This window comes from Phocoena phocoena, chromosome 1 (genome assembly GCF_963924675.1).
Source record: "Phocoena phocoena chromosome 1, mPhoPho1.1, whole genome shotgun sequence".
NCBI lineage: Eukaryota > Metazoa > Chordata > Mammalia > Artiodactyla > Phocoenidae > Phocoena > Phocoena phocoena.
Genome location: NC_089219.1, coordinates 154,226,274 through 154,237,293, shown reverse-complemented (window position 1 = coordinate 154,237,293; position 11,020 = coordinate 154,226,274). Strand labels below are relative to the sequence as shown.

Here is an 11,020-nt window from a genome sequence, read left to right as displayed (position 1 = left end):
GCTCCGCTGCAAGTGGGATCTTCCTGGACCAGGGCTCGAACCCGTGTCCCCTGCATTGGCAGGCGGCTTCTTAACCACTGCGCCATCAGGGAAGCCCCTGGAGTATATTCTTGACAGAAGAAAATTTCCGTTTTGACTAAGCATTGATGAAAATGGAATCTTTTTTTTTGTGTGGTACGCGGGACTGTCACTGCTGTGGCCTCTCCCGTTGCGGAGCACAGTCTCCGGACGCGCAGGCTCAGCGGCCGTGGCTCACGGACCCAGCCGCTCCGCGGCATGTGGGAACTTCCCGGACCGGGGCATGAACCTGTGTCCCCTGCATCGGCAGGCAGACTCTCAACCACTGCGCCACCAGGGAATCCCGAGAACTGAATCTTTGACTTGTCTTTCACATGCCTGATGACTGAAATCATTTTCCACAGAATAGCTTCTGGTTTTATACATTTCAGTTCTTTTTTTCTTCTTCAAACACACATGCTTTAAGAGCTGTGAAGTGCAAGACATGACTATATTGTAAGGTGGTTTTTGTCCTTATGCTTCTGTGTCTTGTGCTAGTTAAATCAGTAGAGTAGTCAGTAAGAGTACTGGAAGTTATTCCTGTAATGGGATAGTGTATAGTCAATTACATATGGTGATGTCTGAAAATCACATAATAGCCTCACTTGAAACATCTCCTTAGCCAGATTTCACAAAAAGCCTGTGGCCATTCCAATATGATCCAACATAGCGGAATATAATAGAAGGAAAATTGGCAAAGAAAGAGACGCTGGTCTTACCTGATGGAAGTTAAAATATCTCACTTTTGACAATTTTGCAAAAACCTATAATTACATGAACTAATTTCTAGGGTTCTTCGTAGGACCTAAAAAGGAGTTGTGGAACAAAAATAGAAGCTACTGTGATGAGAAGCCCGTGCACCACAACAAAGAGTAGCCCCCGCTCGCCGCAATTAGAGAAAACCCGCATGCAGCATTGAAGACCCAACGCAGACAAAATAAAAATAAATAAATAAAAAAAAATAAATTTATTTTTAAAAAAGTAATACTCAGGTTTGAGGCATGAGAAATATGATGAGGAGAAATTAGCTAATGTTTTCAGAACTTTTTAAATATCAAACTCAGTCTCTAAGATTTTAGCATTATATACAATATCGGTTACTTATTAGTGGTTTGGGAAGGCCAATTTAAAATTTTCTGATCTTACCGTATTGAAATTCATGGCCCTAATGTTTTCCACATTGACTATGTGAATAATGAAGAAAACTCAATCATGTATTTCATTTCCAACTGGACAGAAAACAAAATTTTAAGAAGTGTTTGGACTACTGACTTTTGATTTCTTCTAAGGCAAGTGTATAGGTAATTTTTATTCCCTTATTAGGAGAAAAATGGTGGAAGAGGGCAGGGTTAAGAATTAAGATTTCGAGAGCGTGAGAGGTAGATGGCCAACCAGAGTTCCTAAGGTTTGGTGCCTGTAACTGTTGCCGCCGCTTAAGCCTGCCAAAGCAGTGGTACGGCTGCTGCGCTCGTGTTTGCTACCTCTAGAAACATTCTTGCCAGTAGTGGCGGCAGCGGGACTCAATTACCCCCTTTTCTCACTCTCTCCAGAAGCTCCAGATGGCGTCTTCTGTGGGCAACGTGGCCGACAGCACAGAACCAACGAGACGTATGCTTTCCTTCCGAGGGTTAGCTGAGTTGGCACATCAGGAATATCAGGCAGGAGATTTTGAGGCAGCTGAGAGACACTGCATGCAGCTCTGGAGACAAGAGCCAGACAATACTGGAGTACTTTTATTACTTTCATCTCTACACTTCCAGTGTCGAAGGCTGGACAGATCTGCCCACTTTAGTACTCTGGCAATTAAACAGAACCCTCTTCTGGCAGAAGCCTATTCGAATTTGGGGAATGTGTACAAGGAAAGAGGGCAGTTGCAGGAAGCAATTCAGCATTACCGGCATGCATTGCGTCTCAAACGAGACTTCATCGATGGTTATATTAACCTGGCAGCCGCTTTGGTAGCAGCAGGCGACATGGAAGGGGCAGTACAAGCTTACGTCTCTGCCCTTCAGTACAATCCTGATTTGTACTGTGTTTGCAGTGACCTAGGGGACCTGCTCAAAGCCCTGGGTCGCTTGGAAGAAGCCAAGGCATGTTATGTGAAAGCAATTGAGACACAACCGAACTTTGCAGTAGCTTGGAGTAATCTTGGCTGTGTTTTCAATGCACAAGGGGAGATTTGGCTTGCAATTCATCACTTTGAAAAGGCTGTTAACCTTGACCCCAATTTTCTGGATGCTTATATCAATTTAGGAAATGTCTTGAAAGAGGCACGGATTTTTGACAGAGCTGTGGCAGCTTACCTTCGTGCCATAAGCTTGAGTCCAAATCATGCAGTGGTACATGGCAACCTGGCTGGTGTATACTATGCGCAAGGCCTGATGGATCTGGCAATAGACACCTACAGGCGAGCTATTGAATTGCAACCACATTTCCCTGATGCTTACTGCAACCTAGCCAACGCTCTCAAAGAGAAGGGCAGTGTTGCCGAAGCAGAAGACTGTTATAAGACAGCTCTCTGGCTGTGTCCCACCCATGCAGACACTCTGAATAACCTAGCCAATATCAACCGAGACCAGGGAAACATTGAAGAGGCAGTTCGCTTGTATTGTAAAGCATTAGAAGTCTTCCCAGAGTTTGCTGCTGCCCATTCAAATTTAGCAAGTGTATTGCAACAGCAGGGAAAACTGCAGGAAGCTCTGATGCATTATAAGGAGGCTGTTCGAATCAGTCCTACCTTTGCTGACGCCTACTGTAACATGGGAAACACTCTAAAGGAGATGCAGGATGTTCAGGGAGCCTTGCAGTGTTATACTCGTGCCATTCAGATCAACCCTGCATTTGCCGATGCCCACAGCAGTCTGGCTTCCATTCACAAGGATTCAGGGAATATTCTAGAAGCAATTGCTTCTTATCGCACTGCTCTGAAGCTTAAACCTGATTTTCCAGACGCTTATTGTAATTTGGCTCATTGCCTGCAGATTGTCTGTGATTGGACAGACTATGATGAGCGAATGAAGAAGTTGGTCAGTATCGTGGCTGACCAGCTGGAGAAGAATAGGTTGCCTTCTGTGCAGCCTCATCATAGTATGCTCTATCCTCTTTCTCATTGCTTCAGGAAGGCTATTGCTGAGAGCCATGGGAACCTCTGCTTGGATAAGATAAATGTCCTTCATAAACCACCGTACGAACATCCAAAAGACTTGAAGCTCAGTGATGGTCGACTGTGTGTAGGATACGTGAGTTCTGACTTTGGGAATCATCCTACTTCTCATCTTATGCAGTCTATTCCAGGCATGCACAATCCTGATAAATTTGAGGTATTCTGTTATGCCCTGAGCCCAGATGATGGCACAAACTTCCGAGCGAAGCTGATGGCAGAAGCCCATCATTTCATTGATCTTTCTCAGATTCCATGCAATGGGAAAGCAGCTGATCGCATCCATCAAGATGGTATACACATCCTTGTAAATATGAATGGTTATACCAGGGGTGCTCGAAATGAACTCTTTGCTCTCAGGCCAGCTCCTATTCAGGCAATGTGGCTGGGCTACCCTGGGACCAGTGGTGTGCTTTTCATGGATTATATCATCACTGATCAGGAAACTTCACCTGCTGAAGTTGCTGAGCAGTATTCTGAGAAACTGGCTTATATGCCCCATACTTTCTTTATTGGTGATCATGCTAATATGTTCCCTCACCTGAAGAAGAAAGCAGTCATCGATTTTAAGTCCAATGGGCACATTTATGACAATCGGATTGTGCTGAATGGCATCGACCTCAAAGCATTTCTTGATAGTCTCCCAGATGTGCAAATTGTCAAGATGAAGTGTCCTGATAGAGGGCACAACGCAGAAAGCAGTAATACAGCTCTTAATATGCCTGTCATTGCAATGAATACTATTGGAGAAGCAGTTATTGAAATGATTAACAGAAGACAAATTCAGATAACAATTAATGGATTCAGTATTAGCAATGGGCTGGCAACTACCCAGATCAACGTTAAGGCTGCCACTGGAGAGGAGGTTCCCCGTACCATTATTGTAACCACACGTTCTCAGTACGGGTTACCGGAAGATGCCATCGTGTACTGTAACTTCAATCAGTTGTATAAAATTGACCCATCTACTTTGCAGATGTGGGCAAATATTCTGAAGCGTGTACCCAATAGTGTACTGTGGCTGTTGCGTTTTCCAGCAGTAGGAGAACCTAATATTCAACAGTACGCACAAAATATGGGCCTTCCCCAGAACCGTATCATTTTTTCACCTGTTGCTCCTAAAGAGGAACATGTTCGGAGAGGCCAGCTGGCTGATGTCTGCTTGGACACTCCACTCTGTAATGGACACACCACAGGGATGGATGTCCTTTGGTCAGGGACACCCATGGTGACTATGCCAGGAGAGACTCTTGCTTCCCGAGTTGCAGCTTCCCAGCTCACTTGTTTAGGCTGTCTTGAGCTTATTGCTAAAAATAGACAAGAATATGAAGACATAGCTGTGAAACTGGGAACTGATCTAGAATACCTGAAGAAAGTTCGTGGCAAAGTCTGGAAGCAGAGAACATCTAGCCCTCTATTCAACACCAAACAATACACAATGGACCTAGAGCGGCTCTATCTACAGATGTGGGAGCATTATGCAGCTGGCAACAAACCTGATCACATGATTAAGCCTGTTGAAGTCACTGAGTCGGCCTAAATAATGACTTTGTGCACAGGAGAATTACCCCTGTACCTGAGCCTCAACCTTCTGAGGGAAAGGCAACTACTTTCTCCTTATCTGTACAATACCATGTTGCAGATGGGTGACAGACAATGATAAGAAATAGCACAGCCAGACTTGCTTCCTGCATGATCATGATAGGGAGAGATACAAGAGATGGGAAACTGCTGTTCCACAAGGAGTCTCCATAGAATTTTGCAGCAGCCCGGTGTCTGGAAGGTCTGGAAGGTAAGTCTGGAAGGTCTGATCTCCCTTGGTCTTCCATGGGATGGATGGTTAGTGTGGAAGGGAGATAGAGATTGCCCAGCCGTTTTGTGATTATCATGGATTGGTTGAGTCTTCTGAATTAAATTTTTTCTTTATATTTTGGGTATTGGGGCTTTTTAAAATGTTTGGTTTTAGATATTTTTATTCATGTCAAGTGTATATGATTCTCTTGAGATAAGGTTTTAAGCTAAAATATTCCTTGTTTTAGTTTCTGAACTCTACAGATATGGGGACTTTGCTGGTGTAGTCTTTTTATAGGTTTTATAAACCACTTGAGCCTATATCAGTCATTTTAGTGTCTGACATAATGTTTGGAACTATCAGTGCTTTGTTGGTTTATAGATGATGGCTTAAATTCTTTTTCTGGTCCGTTTCCTTCTTCCCTTCCCCCCACTTTAAAAATTCTCCTGTAACTTGGCTAACAAAAAACCAAGTCTGATTCAAAACCTCCCAGAGTGTTTCTCTTAAACGCATCATCTGGTGCCAAATGAAAATTCTTAGGAGTGATTATTAATTCTGAAGGGCACAGTTGTGGTACTGTCACTGATGATAATAATGATGGATTTTGGCCCAGAGTTTTGACCTATTTCACCAGTGTTTTACCGTTGACTGCCCCTCTATGCTGCTTCCAAAAGTGATAGTGTGTGATAAGATTTTTACTTTCATTTCTAAAGTTTGGTTTTTTTTAAGTGAGTCCTGTTCTTCCTTTTTCTTTCAGCAGAAATGAAATCCCAGGTAAGTATAAGTATTCAAATATTTGATCAGTAAGTCACAGTTACCTCCAGTACATTAAATAACTTTCATCAAAAAACAGTTATAGGTAAAAAGCTCTGAAGGACCAGCTATGTATATGATAATTATGTTTCAGACCTTCTAGGGTATTATATGTAATAACTTGTCTTCTGGACGTGGTCTTGAAGTCTTTATGGATTCAGCCTCAGTAGTAGCGAACTGCACTGCTACTTGGTTTGGAGTACAAATTAGACTTTAGCCCTCCTGGAGGTTGAGTTTTTGGTATTGAAAACCATAGGAATGAAATTATTGTATTTCAACAAAGGATCGAGGGCTTGAGGCTTAAACAAGCCAACATATGAATATATGTTTTTGTCTTGCTCTACTGCACATATGCTGTCTACTAACAGATATTTTGCCTGCTAGTAGTGTTCTAGATTATGTCTTTTCAAAGCGCTGAGGCAGTGCACCTATTCTGTAGTTGCAGCTGATGCCTGAATGTATCCTAGCTGACAAATTATTGATTAATAAGAACTTGAATTTCTGAAAAATTTGTACTGTTAACCAGAACCTGAGCAAGGAGTCTCAGGTTTTGAAGTTCACCAAACTACTTAATGTGGAATAGGATAATAGACTTCCAATGCCCTCAAGGCTGTGACCTTGCAGCCATTTTACATAGCACATCATCCTCCTATAGGGATGAACCTTTCCCTGGCCCGAAAAGTAGCAGCTGTGTTGAAGCTTTGCTTATTGTAGCAGGCTTTTTTTTCCATGTCTGTGGAAGACATAATTCTGAATAGAGATGTGGATATTACTGGAAACTAATTGTTTTTTCTATTATACTCTGCTTTATCAAAAAAGTAAAAGATTTAAATTGTGCTACAGAAGTTCAGATGTTGTCTTGCAATCTTTAAACTATAAATGAATGAGTTGCCCTTAAAAAAAAAAAAAGAATTAAGCAGTTAAGCTGTTGGTCCCACATCAGGCAAATTATCCTTATACCTCCTGTCAATATTGTTAAGAGAGACTGTTATTTTATTAATCCTTATGATCCCGTGATTCCTTCTTTCATGTTTCAGGGCACAGCAGGTGAGAGTGGATTTGTTAAGCTGGGTGGGTTTATCCTTTTATGCGTTCATTCAATTTTATGTTCATTTACTTATTGTACACACATGGCAATAGAAGCTGCTAAAGCAATCACTGCTATTCTGCAAAACAACAAGGCACAGAAGCAGATGTCTTATTTCTGAGATTTCTCCCCCCAGGATTATTTATGATTAAAGATCCTTTCCCCCCACTCCCTGGAGAGGACAAGGGGCTGCTCGCTGGAGGTTTTTTAATGACTTGGGGAAAGGCTCAAATATCCCCCCCATTATGGTAATCCACCCCAGGGGCAAACCACACAAGAATATTATGAATGTATTTCATTTTTCTATCCTTGCAAAGGTAATACTCAGCTCATTAGAATATGAAAACTATACTGTCAAATTTCAGAATTACATGGATGAAGAAAATCACCAAAGTGGCATCATGTGTGTTAGAATTGTATTTACTATATTGACTATATTAACTATGTTGTGTTAACAATATATTGTATAACTATATATTGAAAAGGCAAAATGCTGTAACTTATTTCAGAGAAAATAATTATGTTGGCAAACCCCAAATTGTACATTGTAGACGGGTCCTAGGAAAAGAAGATTTAATTCATAGTGGACAAGAGGTTAGCTTCTGTTTTCAGCCATGTGTTATTTCAAGAAATTACACATCATGAATAATACAGGATATAAGAGGAATAGTCTAAAGACGGAAAAGCACATTTTGATTAGGAAAGAGAATTTAAGACTTAAGTCTTTTTTTTTTAAGGAAAACTGCCTTATTACTATGAGATAAGAAAATTGTTTCCTTCTTTTCTTCCTTGCTTTCTTCTTCTTTTTTTAACCTTTTTTTATTTTGGATATTTGACCTCTAAGCTGAGATGACTGGAAATGCCTCCTCTGGGCATCAACCTTTTTGAAAGACTTTTTCCCCCTCCCTAAGGGCTATTTGTCTCTTGGAGGCATTGTCTACATTATTCACCAGGAGGCAAGCATTTGTCCTTTCACTAAATGCTGACACCTCCTGATAAGAGGGAAGCTGCAAAGTAGAAGAATTGAAGGTCAATATGTTGATATTGGTCTCAAGCGCATTGATGTACATTTGTGTATTGGGGAAGGGGAGTGAAGCTTGAGAGTGAGCCAGTGGGGAGGGGTAAATATTTTGTAATGCTGTCTACCTATGGGCTTATGAAGTTTACAGCTGCATTAGGAGGACAAGCATTACCATTAGCATGAAAAGTAGGGCAGACCTCAGTTGCAAAAGCCTTTTACACATAGGGCAATACGTAAATGATCCACCTTATTGCATTCACCCACTCACCCTCCCCTGTTCACGCTAATTGGAAATTTCAATCCATTTCAGAGAAGTAACACAACTATCAATCATTTTCCCTGGCACGAATCTTCCAGGAGGAAGAAAATGGAATACACCTAGCAACAGAGCTCACGCACTAGCCCATGTGTCTTAGATTTAATATCTGATCACTAGCTGGATTGAAGCCAAGAGGTGGTTCACACAGTTGCTGAACATTAGAATCACCTGGGGAACTCTGAGACCTCCCCGTGCCCAGGCTCCTCCGTAGACCTACTGAATCAAAATCTCTGGGGCTGGGACCCAGACACCAATGTTTTTCTTAAAAGCTCTTTAGGTAATTCATACGAGCAGCAAAGCTTGAGAACCAGCACAATAACGGGAACAAACTTATTTCACACAGATGAAGTGGGGCAATTCATATGTTAAAAGAACATGAATATATATTTATTTATTTATTTATTTATTACTCTTTATTCTGTTTGTGTTTCAAATAGGCTTTTTTTGTTTTCTTCTGCAAAAAGCGTTGTCTCCATTTGGTCCAAGGCTTGGGAGAGGGCTCCAGGGCAGTTACAAAGCTGCCTAGTGTCTGCAGAGCGGGGCTTCAGGCAGAAGCTCTGATGCCAGAGGGGCTCCTCAGAGGCCGCTGGACTTCGGAGACTCCTGTTTGTGCTCGAGGCTGAGCCTTTCAAAGACATACTCGCCCAGCACAGCCTGCGGACCAGCCAGCCTGCAGAGGTTGGTCAGGTGGTCGCCCATCTTCTTGATGAGGTTCACCTGCTCCTCCAGGAAGCGGCTCTCCAGGAAGTCACAGAGGTGGGAGTCTGCGCGGGCGGAACCCAGGGCGCGCAGATCCGATAGTGCCTGGTTCAGGTTCTTCTCCCTAAGAATGGCGGCTTCCACAGCGTCCTGGGTTTTACCCCACTCATCTTGAGAAGGCTTCCGCGTATCCTGGAAGAGGGCGCGGTCGCAGCACTGGTTTTGCATTTTCAAGAGACGCTGGGCACCCTCACACTTCTCCTCAGCCAGTTGGCGAAAAATGTGGCCCACACTGTCCAGAATCTCATTGTTGCTGTCGAAATAGAAGCTCAGAGAGAGGTAAGTGTCCACAGATGCATGTTGAACAGGCGGTGGACGGCGGCCTCCACCTCGATGGAATAATTCCGACGAACCTGGGAATTCATGGTTGATCAGTGATAAGGAGCTAGTCTCAAAAAAACGGTGTTGGTCTGTCCTGGAGGCTGAGGATAGCTGAGTGGCTGATTCCAAAGGTTGCGACAGGAAGAAAGGTTGAAGGGTGGTCGGGGGCTGGAGCAAGGAGCGTCCCTGGGTCTGTTCATTCCAAACACTGTTGAAGCAAAAGACAGATCTGCAGGACCGCCGAGCGCACTGCCTCAAATAGGCTTTGATATAAATGAACAAGAAGTCCAAGAAAGGACAAAACTTACCCTTCCCCCCACCAAAATAGCTGGCGATACTAGAATCTAGATCTGGGAAGGGATTCTTCCATTACTTTCTTAACATTCCAAGCCACTAGAGCAGTAGTTCTCAACGTATGGTCACCTTGTAACCAAGCAGTACCCTATGGGGCCTTCCTAGGACAGACCCATCGCCCATATCCTCTGCTGTAGTTCCTCTCTGAAGTACTCAGATAATAGTATCTCAGGCATATTTCTTGAGTTTTCAGATGCTAAAAACCACCACCCAATGGAAGAAATTAACTCCTTGATGATCACGAGCACGTAGCCCCCAGACCTTCTGGCACCTAAGGATGGATAATGTTACCTGCCCTGTGGCCTCCACATCAACCAATCAGAGGATTGTGCACAAGCTGATCACATTCCCTGGGACGTCCCTCCCTCACCTGGTCTTTAAAAATGCTTTGCTGAAATCCTCTGGAGATTTCAGGGGTTTTTGGAACACGGGCCACCCCTCTCCTTGCTAGATCCTGCAATAAACCTTTCTCTGCTCCAGACTCCAACTTTTAGGTTTGTTTGGCCTCACTGTGCTTCAGACACACGAACCTGCATTCGGTAACAACCTGACCAGCCTTACCAGCGTCCCCTAATAATGTGTCAGATATTCAAGTTTTAGGGCCCTGTCCCAGCCCTATGGAATCAGCAACTCTGGTGGGGCTCAGTGATCTCTGTTATAACAGGCCCTCCAGATGATTTTTATTCGCATTAAATAAAATGAAAATATCTGCATTGTCAGCTGGCCAAAGTGTCCACCAGCAGGTGAAGGGGAGTGGTGCCTGGAAAAGATAGGGACCAGCCAAGGCAAGTACAGCAGCATTTGCCGTGGTAGTAATGGAGAATGCCTTTTCTCCACTGGTTGGCACAGACTAGGATCTGGGAGCAGTGGCAGGGTTATTTAGGATGCTTTACATTTCAATGTAGAGTGACCGCTGTCCTGGTTTGCCAGGGACTTCCCCTGTGTGAGCACTTAAAATCTCATCCTGGCAAACCCCTTAGCCCTGGGTTTGAAAAACGTAGGGAATAACATGAAATTTAGGGGAAACATGATCTAGGTTTTGGGCAAGTCACAAGTGCTAATTAAAGCTAAGCAAGTATGGACAACATCTAGCGTTCTTTAGCCCTTTGCGGAGAGGTAAATCTGATTGGGTGAAAGGACTTATTGTTAAGAGATCTTTGTAGAAACATCCCCTTCTGCTTAGTCCGCTGGTTCTCAGTTCTGGCTAGACACTGGCATCGTCTGAGGAGATTTAAAATGATTTTATTGGTCTACGATGACCAGCCGTCAGTGTGAGGGTTTTTAAAAGTGCTTCAGATGATTCTAATGTGCAACCAAATTTAGGTGCCACTGCTTAA

At 43.2% G+C, this 11,020-nt stretch overlaps 2 pseudogenes; one reads left to right on the top strand and one right to left on the bottom strand.

Moving 5' to 3' along the window:
• Nucleotides 1–1,616: 1,616 nt before the first annotated feature.
• On the top strand, nt 1,617–4,757 carry LOC136128782 (UDP-N-acetylglucosamine--peptide N-acetylglucosaminyltransferase 110 kDa subunit pseudogene; annotated as a pseudogene).
• Nucleotides 4,758–8,825: 4,068 nt separating this feature from the next.
• On the bottom strand, nt 8,826–9,373 carry LOC136118167 (ferritin light chain pseudogene; annotated as a pseudogene).
• Nucleotides 9,374–11,020: the final 1,647 nt, after the last annotated feature.